This window comes from Artemia sp. Qi Xiang Cuo, chromosome 6, assembly GCF_049724085.1.
Source record: "Artemia sp. Qi Xiang Cuo chromosome 6, ASM4972408v1, whole genome shotgun sequence".
In the NCBI taxonomy this organism is placed as follows: Eukaryota; Metazoa; Arthropoda; class Branchiopoda; order Anostraca; family Artemiidae; genus Artemia; species Artemia sp. Qi Xiang Cuo.
Window position 1 is genome coordinate 15,411,443 of NC_142799.1, and position 14,767 is coordinate 15,426,209.

The following is a 14,767-nucleotide window of genomic DNA, read 5'->3' on the forward strand; positions in this document are numbered from 1 at the left end:
TATGAAAATCAGAAATTAGAAGTGCAATGTTATTATTAGATGTTTTTAGGAATTAAAAGTAGGTTTCGGAGTCTCGAGTTGGTTTCAAATGAATTTGGAGAAAGTTTAGGCCAAAATACGTGTTCCAGGGTAATTGGACCGCTGATGGCAGATCAAATGAGAGGAGCTGTTTGTACGCGCAACTGAAAGAGTATGTGGGAGGAGCTGTTTGTTCGCACCGAGAATGAAGAGCCAGAAATCATCTGCGGTAAACTTTCTGCTAATTATCTTTATACAGTGATCTCGACTATAAACTATTCATTTATTCTACATTGTCTATATACATGATTTGAAAACAAAAACAAGAGAAGAACCTTACAGAGGTACTGCACAAGAGGAACAGCCTGTAACACTTCAGAAATCCATTGGAATGGAGGAGGAGCGTGCGCTGCTGGACTGGCATCAGGCCACTTGGTACTTTAGTGAGTTGTTAGTAGTAATAGTAGCAGTAATTTTTACTCTAAGATGGAGAAAAAAAAGTATAAAATAAGGAAAAGAAGCAAAATTTGGATTGTATATGATTAGCAAAGTACACAGCCAACGAAGTTTAAATGACATAACTGACACAAACAATTAGCAAGCCTGCTTTGGAAACTATTCGGCTAAAGTTAAAAACCATACATTTTTTTTTTTGCAAATTTGAAACTATGGATCGAAATGCACAAAATTTGGAAAGCGTTATCTAAAAGATGCAGATCATAAAGCAAAAAACACAATTTTAATTCTATTAGTTTTGAGCAAACTAGTTCCATGTGGAATCGGGAACAAAGCCAAAACTTAGGGGAAAAAATTAAGAAGGCAATCGCTTAGACGCGGAAGGAGACATAACTTAGAGACATTTTCAATATTCGTTGTTGCTCATTGTTAGAATTTCCACGATTGCTAGAATAGCCCAATTTTACGATTCAACTTTGAATACAACCGTCAGGCTTGAATTTTACGATTTCACCTTGTGATTGCTGAAAGATGTAGTAAAAAGAGCGGTTTGTGATGCTAATATAGCTGAAGAATTTACATACACAAGCATTTCTTTTTAGCAAGTGGGGGGGGGGGGGGGGTAAAAAATATTTAATAACTTGAATAGGAAATGTCAAGAAATTCAATAAAATATTGAATTTTAACGTTGGGCGGTCCCTGTGCTCAGGGGTGAATCTCCAGCATTTTATGGGAGGGGGAGGGCAAAAAGGCCCCTCCCCATATTTGGATAGTCAATGGGCACGGGTTGTATAATATTTTTTACAAATTATGGGTGGGGGAAACTTCCTCCCCCCCCCCCACAAAAAAACACGCCCCTGCTTGTGCTTATCTCTGAGTTGAAGATTGCGTACACAAATAAACAGGATCAAATTATTTTAGTAATTCAAATAATTAAGTAGGAGATAAAAATAGCCGTCAATATCCACCAAGATAGCTTTAGAAAGAAGAGATCGGGGGTGCAATGACATGAACCCACCAGAGAGGACCTAGGGGGTTTTCCTCTGGGACAGGGAATACAATAAAAGGCTCACTTTAAGATTTATGTATCTGTGGATTTGCTGCCTTCACTCTTTTCATATCAGTTTCATTTTAATACATAACTTTCACTGTCCCCCCCCCCTCGGTACAGTCTTGGCAGCTACTGCTAGCTTCAATCCATACAACCTTGCCAGCGTATTGCACAAAATGCCCTTCCTCATGGATAGACACTCGACAAGAAGTCCAGAGGCCGAATAATGACTGAAATTAGCGGTAATATTCCCCAATTTGTGCTCACTATTCTTAGGGGTACAGAAGAAGCTCGTCGACACTACCCCAGATCTGAAGTAACTATCCTAACTAAATTTTTTATCCCTTTTTATGCAGTTCTTTATTGTCATTTTTTTACAGTGTTATTAATAATGAATTAGGCATGCTTCTGTCCTTTTTTGGGGAAGGAATGCTAGTCAAATAGTGAAAATAGTAAAAATAATAATAGTAAATAGTAAAAAAGGTATAATAGTAAAGGTAAAAGTAAGAAGTAAAAGTTGAAATAATAGAATAGTAAAAAGAAATTTTTATAAATATAAAATGGGCGGTTTTTTGAAATGTTATCATGTTTATATTGATCAAACTACATATTTTGAATATTCTATCTGATGTCCATAACTTTATTACCTTATACCATAAATCTAACCTTGGGCTCTTATGAAGTATCCTATTTAACTATCCTAATTAAAAAATTATCCGTTTTTTATGTTTATATATTTTCATTTATTCATAGAGGTAAATAAATAACTTTGTCCTGAAACCTTTCACGTATAGGCATTGAATCAGATTATGATTCTCATCTCTTTCGCAAATTTGTATTTTTTAGCACCTGATAATAGAATCAGGGTTTGGATGTAAATTAAACAATTATTACTAATTCAGATATACTAATTATGGAACTAGCAACCATGAGAAAACAAAAATTCAGATGAAGGGTTCATAAGCGAGCAAGGGGTTTAAAAACTTTTATCTTCGGTTCCCACGCTCTAGTTTTGAATCTTAACCATATGGAGGCATTAAGATCGACTAACAGTTATTGCTTATGAAGTTATCAGATCCATTTTTGAATTTTAAATTAGGAAATAGGGAACTTGTAGCCACCTTACTAGGAACTAAAATGAATTAAGTTAGGTTAGGCAACTATGAAGAAAGCATCCGGCTCGCTCAAACTTAGAACTGAGAAGAAGGAAAAAAGCAGAAAAATCGGAAAGACACCTATACAAAGCAGTAAGAGTAGGCCGGGATAGGGTTAGTCAGAACCAACTCCCCTTCCACGACCAACGAACAAGGAAGTTTAATGAATATATTCATTATCATACAGTTCGTGGTAACGAACTGTAAGTAATGAGTGACCCGACTCAATAGTGACCGAGACTCTAGAAAAACGGGACTTTGATATCAATAGATACATCAAAAGAATCAGATTTTTATGCTGATTTCAAATATATAAATTTTATTAAATTTAGTCTTACCCATCAAAAGTTACGTGCCTGAGAAAATTTGCCTTATTTTTGAAAAAAGGGGGAAACACCCCCTAAAAGTCATATAACTTTAATGAAAATCACACAATCAGATTCAGCGTATCAGAGAACCATTCTAAAGAAATTTCAAGCTCCTATCTTCAAAAATGTGGAATTTTGCGTGTTTATTTGTTTTTTTTTCCCAAGGGTGATCGTATCGACCCAGTGGTCCTAGAATATCGCGGGAGGGCTCATTCGAACGAAAATTAAAAGTTCTAGTGCCCTTTTTAAGAGACCAAAAAATTAATGGCAACTAGGCCCCCTTCCATGCTAATTTTTTTCTCAAGGCCATCCGATCGAAACTTTTAGGTAGTCTTTTCGTTTAGCATGGTCGAAAAACATAATAAATATGTCTATCAAGATGACTTAATTTGCCACGGTTCTCGGGAGTAGAGTAGCAAGTAGTAAACTTTCCCAAAGGTTTACATCACAGTAGACAATATACAGTAAGCTTATCGCAGATCATTTCTGGTCATCGTGAACAAAAAGCTCCTCCCACTTCTTTCTGCCTTAGCTTGTTTAGCCTTTTTTATAATGGGTTTTTGTCCGGGTTTTTGTACCAGTAAGCTTATCGCAGATCATTTCTGGTCATCGTGAACAAAAAGCTCCTCCCACTTCTTTCTGCCTTAGCTTGTTTAGCATGTTTATAATGGGTTTTATAATGTCCGGGTTTTTATAATGGGAGAGATAGAGAATGATCATACTGTCTAATTATATAAACTGTGGTTTACATATAGTATCTGTTATTGGAAAGTATACAGAAAGTTTTTGGAGTTTTTTTTTCTGGTAGTTGCAGGGGGAGGGGGGCCGGGGTTACTTCAGAGGATCTTTCCATGGGGGAAGGGGCATTGCTATGAAGGGGGTGCTGGATTTCCCAGCATTATTTAAAAGGTCAGAAATTGAATTAAAAAAAAAATTTTTTCAACTGAAAGTAAGGAGCACCATCAAATCTTAAAACGAACAAAAATTATTACGTATATGATTGGGTTTGCCCCCCTAGTCACTACCTCACTCTTTACGCAAAAGTTTTTTTTGTACTTTCATCAGAGCTATTTATTCAAATTAACGGACTTTGTGATTAAGGGGTCATTCTTAAAGAATTGGAACTAAATTTGAGATTTAGCGTAAAGAGCGAGGTATTGACTAGGCGGCAAACCCCTAATATACGTAATACAAATATACGGATATGGAAGTTCGTTCCGTAAGTTAATTCGTAAGTTACGTCAGATCAAACTTTCGAGAAAGCCATTTGGCAAAAAAGAAGTAAAATTAATATGCAAATTTCGTTTTAATTATTCAGTACGGTGAGCCAAAATCAAAGCTGCATTAATTCAAAAACGTTCAGAAATTAAATTTAAAAAAACAAGTTTTTTGAAGTGAAAGTAAGGAGCGACATTAAAACTTAAAACGAACAGAAATTATTCCATATATGAAAGGGGCTGTCCCCTCCAAAACGCCTCGCTCTTTACTCTAAAGTTTTACTCTGTATCACAACTTTTTTATAAAAAATAAAAAAATTTCTAGTAAAGCGCGAGGCTCTGATGAGGGGACAGCCCCTTTCATATACGGAATAATTTCTGTTCGTTTTAAGTTTTAATGTCGCTCCTTACTTTCAGTTAAAAAAAACTAATTTTTTTTTAATTTAATACTGAATAACGCGAAACAAGTTATCTATCTGTGATCAGGACGGACAAAAAAATGAAAAAAAACGCTACTTAAGTGTTAGCCCGACAACACTCAAGAAGTGAATTTAGGTTAATCATAATGAAAGAAAGAAACAGAAAGAAACGAAAAAAGGACGGTGAAAGAAGAAAAGTTGTAGATATAATCAGAGGCAACGCTGTAGCATTGTCTATAGTAAAGTCCATACGGCTCCAGTGTTTTATTATTTATCTATTGTTATTTTTTTCCCCAGAGGCACTTCATATGGAAGGGGCCGTCGTAGAACTTCAAAGGGGGCTTATTCGATTAGAAATCGAGAGTTCTAGTGCCCTTTTTAATAGTCGAAAACGATCGGAGGAAAACTAGTTTCCCCCCACGCCCATCATTCCCCAAAACAAATCCAATCAAAATTTTGAGACAGCCATTTTGTTCAGCGTAGTCGATTTCCAGATAGAAAATATGTTTTTTAGGAGGACACTCACTCACAACCGTCAGAGCAAGGGTTTTAAGTTATGCCCTGAGGTCATATAAGGTTTTTATAGAAGGCGTTGTCGTAGAAACTTCAAAACAGGCTCATTTGATTGGAAATACAAAGGGCTGATGCCCTTTTTAATAGTCGAAAGTGATTGGAGGGCAACTAGCCCCCACGCCCATCATTCCCCCAAACACATCCAATCAAAATTTTCAGATATCCATTTTGTTCAGCGTAGTTGATTTCCAGATAGAAAATATATTTTTGAGAAGAATACTCCCCTACAGCCCTCAGGGCAAGGGTTTTAAATTACGCCCTTGGTTCACTTAAGGTTTTTAAACAAGGCGTTGTCGTAAAACCTTCAAAAATGCTCATTCGATTGAAAATTCAAAGGGCTAGTGCCCTTTTTAATAGTCGAAAGTCATTGGAGGGCAACTAACCCCCCCCCCCCCCAACGCCCATCATTCCTCCAAACACAGCCACCCAAAATTTTGATATACCCATTTTGTTCAGCGTAGTTAATTTCCAGATAGAAAATATATTTTTGAGGAGGACACTCCCCCACAACCCTCAGGGCAAGGGTTTTAAGTTATGCCCTGGGGGCATATAAGGTTTTTATAGAAGGAATTGTCGTAGAAACTTCAAAAAAGGCTCATTCGATTGGAAATTCGAAGGGCTTGTATCCTTTTTAATAGTCGAAAGTGATTGCAGGGCAAATAGCCCCCCCCACACCCATCATTACCCCAAACACATCCAATCAAAATTTTCAGATATCCATTTTGTTCAGCGTAGTGGATTCCAGATAGAAAATATATTTTTGAGAAGGAAACTCCCCCACAACCCTCAGGGCAAGGGTTTTAAGTTACGCCCTGGGGGCATATAAGGTTTTTATAGAAGGCGTTGTCGTAGAAACTTCAAAAAAGGCTCATTCGATTGGAAATTCAAAGGGCTACTGCCCTTTTTAATAGTCGAAAGTGATTGTAGGGCAACTAACCCCCCTCTCACGCCCACGTTTTCCCTAAACACATCCAATCAAAATTTTGAGATAGCCATTTTATTAAACGTAGTTTTAAATTCTGGAAATTAGGTCTCTGAGGATGACAACTGCCCCACAGTACTCAGGGTGAGGGTTGTAAGTTATGCCCAGGGGGCACATAAGGTTTTGTATAGACAACGTTGCCGTGGAAACTTCAGAAAGGGCCCATTCGATTGGAAATTTAAATGGCTAGTTCCCTTTTTAATAGTCGAAAGTGATTTTAAGGCAACTGACACCTTTTCTGCGCCCACCATATCTCCAAGCACATCCAATCAAAATTTTGAAAGAGCCATTTTGTTCAACGTAGTTGAAAGTTCTGAAAATTATACGTTTGAGCAGTACACTCCCCCCACAGTCTTCAGGGGCAAGAGTTATAAGTTATGCCCTGGGGGTATATATGGTTCTTGTGGAAGGAGTGCTCGTCTAAACTTCAGAGTGGGTTCACTTGATTGGAAATTGAAAGTTCTAGTTCACTTTTTAAGCGTTAAAAGATATTGGAGGGTAAGCAGCTCCCCTCCCCAAACCCTTTTTTCCCAAATGCATCCAATAAAAATTTTAAGATAGCTATTTTGTTAAAAATAGTTCAAAGATCATGTAACAAAAATTACGGTGTCGACACAACCCACCAGGGCCCGGGGCAGGCGTTGTAATTTATGCCCTGGGGGCATATATGGGTCTTATGGAAGGGATGCTCGTATTAACTTCAAAGAGGTATAATTTGATTGGAAATTGAAAGTTCTAATTCACTTTTTAAGAGTCAAAAGAGATTAGAGGGCACCTTGCCCCCCCCTCTCCACGCCCTTTTTTCCTCAAACCCATCTGTTAAGACCTTTGAGATAGCTGTTTTTTAATAGTTCAAAGACCATATAAAGAAAAATCAGGGGTCAATACAGCCCCCCAGGGCCCGAGGGCAGGTGTTGTAAGTTATGCTTTGGGGGAATATGTGGTTCTTATTGAAGGGATGCTCGTAAAAATTCAGAGATTGCTCATTTGATTTGAAATTTAAACTTCTAGTTCAGTTTTTTAGAGTAAAAAGAGATTGGAGGGCAACAAGCCCCCCACCCACGCCCTTTTTTCCCCAAATGCATCCAATAAAAATTTTGAGATAAGCATTCAGTTAAAAATTGCTCAAAAGTCAGATAACACAAGCTAAGGTGTCGTCACGACCCCCAAGGGCTGGGGGGCCGGCGTTGTAAGTTATACCCTGGGGCATATATTGTTCGTATGAAAGGGGTGCTCGTATAAACTTCAGAGAGGGCTCATTTGATTGGATATTGAAAGTTCGAGCTCACTTTTTAATTGTCAAAGGAGATTCGAGGGCAGCTAGCCCCCCCCCCACGCCTCCTTTTTCAAAAAACATCTGATGAAAATTTTGAGATAGATATTTTGTTAAAAAAGGTTCAAAAGTCGGATAAGAAAAAATCTGGTGTCAATAGAACCCCCCAGGGCGTAGAGGAAGGCGTTCTAAGTTATGCCCTAAGGGCATCTATGGTTCTTATGTAAGGGATGCTAGTATAAACTTCATAGAGGGCTCATTTGATTGGAAACTGAAAGTTCTAGGTTAATTTTTAAGAGTCAAGAGAGTTAAACTATTCCCCCCCCCACGCTCTTTTTTCTCCAAACCCGTCCGCTACAAATTTTGAGATAGTCAGTGTTTTGGAAATATTTCAAAAATTAGATAACAAAACGCCCCCCCAGAGCCCGGGGGATAGACGTTGTAAGTGTTGTCCTGGGGGCGTATATGGTTCTTTTGAAAGGGATGCCCGTATAAACTTCACAGAGGGCTCATTTGATTGGAAATTGAAAGTTCTAGTTTCTAGTTACCCTTTTTTCTAGTTACCCTAGTTCTAGTTACCCTTTTTCCAAGCCCATCCGATAAAAATTTTATAATACCAATTTCATTAAAAATAGTTCAATGGTCAGATAAGAAAAATTCCTGTGTCGACAGAACCCGCCAGGACCCGGAGGCAGGCATTATGAGTAACGCTCTAGGCGCATATATACTTCTTATGGAATAGATGCTCGTATAAACTTCGGAGACGGCTCATTTGATTGGAAATTGAAAGTTCTTGTTCGCTTTTTAAGAGTCAAAAGAGATCAGAGGGCAAATAGCCCCCCTCCTCCACGCCCTAAATTTATCAGATAAAACTTTTGAGATACTGAAAAATTTTGTTAAAAATATTTCAAAGTTCTGATAACAAATAACTCCAGTGTCGACACAGCCCCCCAGGGCCCGGGGGTAGGCGTTTTAAGTTATGCCCTGGGGACATCTATGGTTGTTATAGAAGGGATGCTCGTATAAACTTCCTAGAGGGCTCATTTGATTGGAAATTAAAAGTTGTAATTCACTTTTTAAGAGTCAAAAGTGATTGGAAGGCAGCTAGCCTCCCCCCACACTCCATTTATTTTTTTCCCAGAGGCACTTCATATAGAAGGGATTGTAAGTAGTAAGTATTGCTCTGGGGGTATATATGGTTCTTATGGAAGGTTTGTTCGTATAAACTTCAGAGAGGGTTCATTTGAATGAAAATTAAACGTTGTAGTTCATTTTCGCAGAGTAAAAAAAGATCGGAGGGCAACTAACCCTTCTCACCCTCCACGCCTTTGGGTGTATCGGATGGACAAACTCATCTGATAAAAATTTGATGTGACCATTTTGTTAAAAATAGTTCAACCATCAAATATTAAAACTCCAGTGTCGACACAACCCCCCAGGGCCCAGGGACAGGCGTTGTAAGTAATGCTCAGGGGATATATATGGTTCTTATAAAATGGATACTCGTATAAACTTCAGAGAGGGCTCATTTGATTGAAAATAGAAAGTTCTAGTTCACTTTTAAAGAGTCAAAACAGACCGAAGCTTAATCTAGTCCCCCCACGCCCCTTTTCCCAAAACCCATCCGATAAAAATTTTGAGATAGCAATTTTGGGAAAAATAGTTCAAACATCAAATAATAAAAACTCCGAGGTTGAAACAAACCCATTTTTTCCCTTTGATATTGATACTTTGATACTAGTTATGATACTTTGACGAATATTTGATTTTTTTTTAAAGATTGATTTTGAAATGAGGCGTTTTTAGAAACCGAAAATTTTTTGCAGTAACAAGACCAAAAATTAATTAAAAAAAACTTTCGGAAACTAGCGTTTTTCTAAGAAAGCCAATTGTCATTTTAAACTTAAGCTCAAGAGATACAGATACTTTTTAAAATTTAAACTCAAAACGACATAAAATTATTATTAAAGAAGAAATGAAACCCAAAACGAACAGAAATTAAATGAACAATCATAGCAAAAACCATACAGCAAGCAATAATACAAATGAATAAATAAATCTTAAAGCTATTAATGCTTAGATTAAATATGAATATCAAGCTTAAAACGAAAAAAATTTATTTTCTTAGTGAAATAAAAATGAAACTTAAAATGAACAGAAATTAAATAAACAATCAATGCAGACAAACATACAATAGATATTAATGTAAATTAATTAATAAATCTTAAAACGAGTGAAACTTAAATTAAATATGCAAATCAAGCTTGAAACGAACAAAAATCACCAAAAACATGAGTTTGGGTATGAGCTCCTTCTCTCACTGTAAAAGTCTAAAACCCATTGCGTCATTGGCACTTTATTGACAACCAATTTTATGACAAATATTTTCTATGTACTTAATATTGAAAATAAACATTAAAATTATAGTAGCATTTTGAACTGATGAGCTTTCAGCAATTAATATCATTATACATCAAATATTCAGTTTAATTTAGTAGCTCGTTTTAAAGTTGTTAAAGACGAATATAGTTTTCCTACAAACAAGTGATTGGATACTGCCTCTTTTCCTAACTGTAAATAAAAACCAAAAGCCTTTTGCGTCATTCGTGCTTAACTGACAACGGATTATATTACAAATATTTTCTTTTCCAGTTCTTACAGCATTTAAAATAAAAAATACAATTACAGTGAAATAAATTCTTGAACTGATGGATCTTTCAACAATTAATATCATTATACATCAAATATTCAGTTTGATGTTGTTTATACTTTCCAAGATCGTTCAAGACGCTTATAGTTTTCAGTAAAGCGCCAATGACGCAGTAGGTTTTAGACTTTTACAGTAGGTGATCATAAAGAGGTCAGAAAGTTTTTTGGCTATTTTCCAGCTGACAAGCCATAAAAAATCTCCTCCCACAACAAGACGTTTCATCTTTTTAATTCAAAGAACGAATCAGTTTTGAGCATTTTGCTCATCCAACCTGAGACAAGATCCCCTTTTTCATTCAAAAACTCATGGTTGAAGTATTGACGACTTGTGTTATTCATGACCCTTTCTTAAGGGGCTCGGGGGGTGGGCTAGAAGCCCTACATTCACTTTCAAATCTTAAGAAGCCTACAAGAACTGTCAATTTTAAATGGAATGAGCTCTTTACAAAGTTGCTACGACCTTTCCGTCCATATGAAGTGATCGGGAAAAGATAAAAACAATAAGACATTGAATTCAATTCAATTTATTCGAATAAAAACATAACACAAACATCAATAACAATAAAGATCCTAGAAGAGAACTTGTTAAAGACCAAAGAAAGAAAAAAAAAATAAAATAACACTGAAAAAAAAAGAAAAAAAAGATAGAAGAATAAAACATGGGTAATTAAAGCAAATTGGTTAAAAATTGAAAGATTAAATTATATTATCAAGTTTTGTTACATTTTTGTACAGCTTGCAGAAACTTGTGGCTAGGTCAACACTGGAGGGTATTTTGTTTCATTGAATAATTGACTTGTAAATGGGAGATTGCTGGGCAGCACTAGAAATGCATTTAGGAATTATAAAGGCTCTATTGGATGAACGGAGACAGTGGGCTTCCGAATTATTAATATAATATTAGGTTAGTAGTTGAGGCGGAAGATTATTGTGGAAAGCAGAGTAAGCAAGCGATAAGTTTAGTTTTTGTATGATTTGATCAAGTGAAGCTCTGTCAAAATCTGAATACAAATCACGGGTTGGATATAGACGGGGAAGACGAAAAACTGCTTTAATGGCACGGTTTTGGGCAAATTTGAGTTTTTTAGTGAAAGACCGGTTTGTATTTCCCCAAACTGATCCGCAATAAGAAAGGTAAGGAAAAATAAAGGAATAATAGAGGGTAACTAGGATATCAGGATGAAGAAAATAATTCACACGGTTAATCATAGCTACTTGTCTCAAAATTATTGCTGTGATGTAAGACATATGATTAGAGAATGACAAGTATGAGTCAATAAATACACCAAGAAACTTGGCAACCTACACTTGTGGGAGGATGTCGGAGGAGTACTTGAGACCAAGAGCAGGTTGGATTACGTCTTTGTTGTAGGGGGTTCTGAATAATACTATTTGACCTTTTTTGCTATTAATGGTCATGTTATTCGTAAGGCACCACGCCTGGACTCTGTTCAGAAGGACTTGGGCAGAGGTTATTGCCGATGGTAAATTGGTGCCAGTGATGAAGAAGTTGCTGTCATCAGCAAATAGTACAGGATACACTGAAGAGCCCAGGTCCATAACAAGATCATTGATATATAGGAGAAATAAAATAGGGCCTAGAACGGAGCCTTTCGGGACACCCCTCGGAACAGGTAAGGGCTGAGAGGATACTCCACCTAAGCTCACACTCTGTACCCTTCCAGATAGGTAAGAATAAAACCAAGAGAGGGGAAGACCACGAATACCGTAACTATTTAATTTACTTATTAAAATTCTATGATCGATCGTGTCAAAGGCCTTAGAAAAATCCAAAAACAAACCCAATACAGTTTTTTTTAAGGTCGAGTTGTGAGTGTATGATCTGCGTGGCGTCACTTAGAGCATGATAAGTTCAAAATTTCGACCTAAAGCCATATTGGTGTAGAGGAATCAAAAAAAAGGAGCGCTGACCGACAAGCAGAAAGGAAGACAGACGTCTGAAGATGATTCTCTCGAGCACTTTGGATATAACAGAGAGAATTGAGATTGAACGATAATTACCTATCTCAGTTGGATCGCCCTTTTTAAAAACTGGGATAACAATGGCTGACTTTAGTAAATCAGGGAAAACTCCGTGGGTTAAAGATAGGTTGGCAATATTCATGATGGGCTCGTAAACAAAAGGAGATATGGTGTTCGGGAGTGTATTACTTAATCCAAGACAGTCATGTGCAAAACTATTCGGGAGAGAACCGATGAATTGAAGTAACCTCATTGCTATCAGTTGGGCAGAGTAATCTGGATCTAGGATTGAAGCAGGGGAATACAGCCTGTAAGGAGGAGTGGGAATCAGTATGAGGAACATTAGAAAAATAATTATTAAATGCGTCAGGTGCATGTAAAGGGTCAATTAATCTACCATTTGTGTCTTTAAGGCGAATAGGTATAGACCTTGATTTTCTATTTTTTGAGAGTATATCATTAATGGTGGACCAATTCTTTTTCAGGTTTCGTTTGCAATTGAGAATTTTTGTATAATAATAATTTTTCTTCGCTTCACGGATAAGTTTAGTGTATAAGCTTATATCATTTTTATAATTTGATAGGTCAATATCACTATTGGTCTTACAGACTAACTTATATAATTTGTTTTTACGATATGAGGAGACAATGAGGCTATGCGACATCCAGGGGCATATAGGGATAGTTTCCCGGTTATGTTTACGAATAGGAAAAGTTGAATGGATAACCTCACTTGACCTTTCCGCAAAACCATTTGTGGCAGAATTTGCCTCTTGACAATTTAAAACATCGGACCCGTCAGTGGTTCTTAGGCAATCGATAAAATGGGTTGTATTTGCAGAGCTGTAGTTCCTAGTAGGTGTTGGGATATTAATTCTAGAGCGTAGAGGTAGTGGTTTGCAAAGGTAGTGACAAGTAAATAGGAAAATGATCTGACAGATCCGAAAATATTATATTTGAGGACAGGTCATTTCCCAGGGAAGTGGATACAAAAATGTTATCAATTAATGTTGAAGTTGATCTCACAGGATCGACTCTACTGGGGAAAAAAATTGTGGGTAGAAGACCATTCGCGGTTACCGATTCAAAAAAAGTGTCAGATTCAATATTTTTACCAACATTGAGTAGGTTACAATTAAAGTCCCCAAGAACTATTGCCTTTTTATGGGGTAGATTAATAAAATTAGAAAAATCATCAAACAGATTACAAAAACATGAGGTCGGAAATGGAGGAGGTTTATAAAATAAGGAGAGTATATAGGAATTTTGGCCGATTACTATGTTAAAAACTGTTGAATAAATACAGCTGAGACTTATTTGGGTAGAGAATATAGTTTCACACTCTGATAGCCTTGTAAAATTTAAATCCAAACGAATGTAAAGTGAGATACCCCCAGTACACTTTTTCAATCTCCTGGGCATATGGATTATTCTGTAACCAGGGAGTGAAAAATCACTATTGTCATCATTATCGGAAGCCATGTCTCTGTTAATCCTATTGCGTCAAAAGGGCAGACACCATTGAATGAAATTAAATCTTTAAACTTGAGCCACTTATCCCGGATGCTTCTGGTATTGAAAAAAAGAACATTAAGGGAATTATTAATTACTAGTTTTGGCTTCACATTGGTAGCAAAATCGAGAATATCAAGGTATTTACAATCAGCATCAGTTAAGGTACCATTGGGGTTGCTTATAGGGTTGGCATGCTGATTACTTTCTATATCGGAATAATTAAAAGCAATATTATTAGAAAGGGATAAATTAGTTAAAAACGAAGTCACACATTAATTAGTCATCAGGCATTCTTGTTGGGTATCTTCTCGCTTGGATTTTGCTTTGAACTTCATCCTCGCCCGAAGAGACTTCGTGAGGGGTCGTCAATTTATGTTACTCTGTTGGTCGGCTTTTTCTTGTTTTTTTCTTTGTTTTGCAATGGCTTGGTGCTTCTACCATCGTTTCAGGTTCTGGTGATTCTTTCAAATTTCTGGTGGACTTGGTGACAGTTGGGATCGTAGAAAATGTTGAGTTAGAATGGCATTCCATGCCTTATTTCAAGGTTAAAAGTTGGACCTTAGCTGTTTGCCAGATTTCCTCTCCTAGGAACATAGTAATGGCCTTTTTTTAAGGATATTTTTCAGTTCAACTTGTTCACTGCCAACCTCGATAAGATGGGAAACTGCGAGGTATGTGGCTAACCTTTGCCATTCTTTATTGTAATGATGAATAACTTGTGGATGCGATAAAACTGGAAGTGGAGAAGAGGAAGGCTGCGATTTGGCCTCAAGTTGAGGAAATTGAGTGGACCACTGGGTAAATGAGAAGCTTTTATCTATTGGGGGTGGAACCTTTTTCCTCTGGTTCTTTAAAACTTCAGTTTGGCTATTTAAGGGTCGACTTGGAGTTGGTTTTCTAGGGATTGTAGTGGCTACGACGGAGTAGGGCAAGTTCAATCTCACAGAGGTTCGGAGGATTTCGGCCCTCGTGTGATAGGCTAGAGAAAGCTACTTCTCAAGTGCCATGTGACCCTTATTATTTACGATTTTCAAAGAAGGCTTCTTTCT

At 36.9% G+C, this 14,767-nt stretch overlaps 1 long non-coding RNA gene across 1 annotated transcript in view; it reads right to left on the reverse strand.

The window, feature by feature from the left end:
- Positions 1-435: 435 nt before the first annotated feature.
- LOC148950908 (uncharacterized) overlaps positions 436-14,767 on the reverse strand; it is a 52,518-nt gene continuing 38,186 nt past the window's right edge. Inside the window, exon 4 of the long non-coding RNA XR_016141883.1 lies at positions 436-499. This is a non-coding gene — a long non-coding RNA (uncharacterized LOC148950908). The remainder of the gene's footprint in view (positions 500-14,767) is intronic.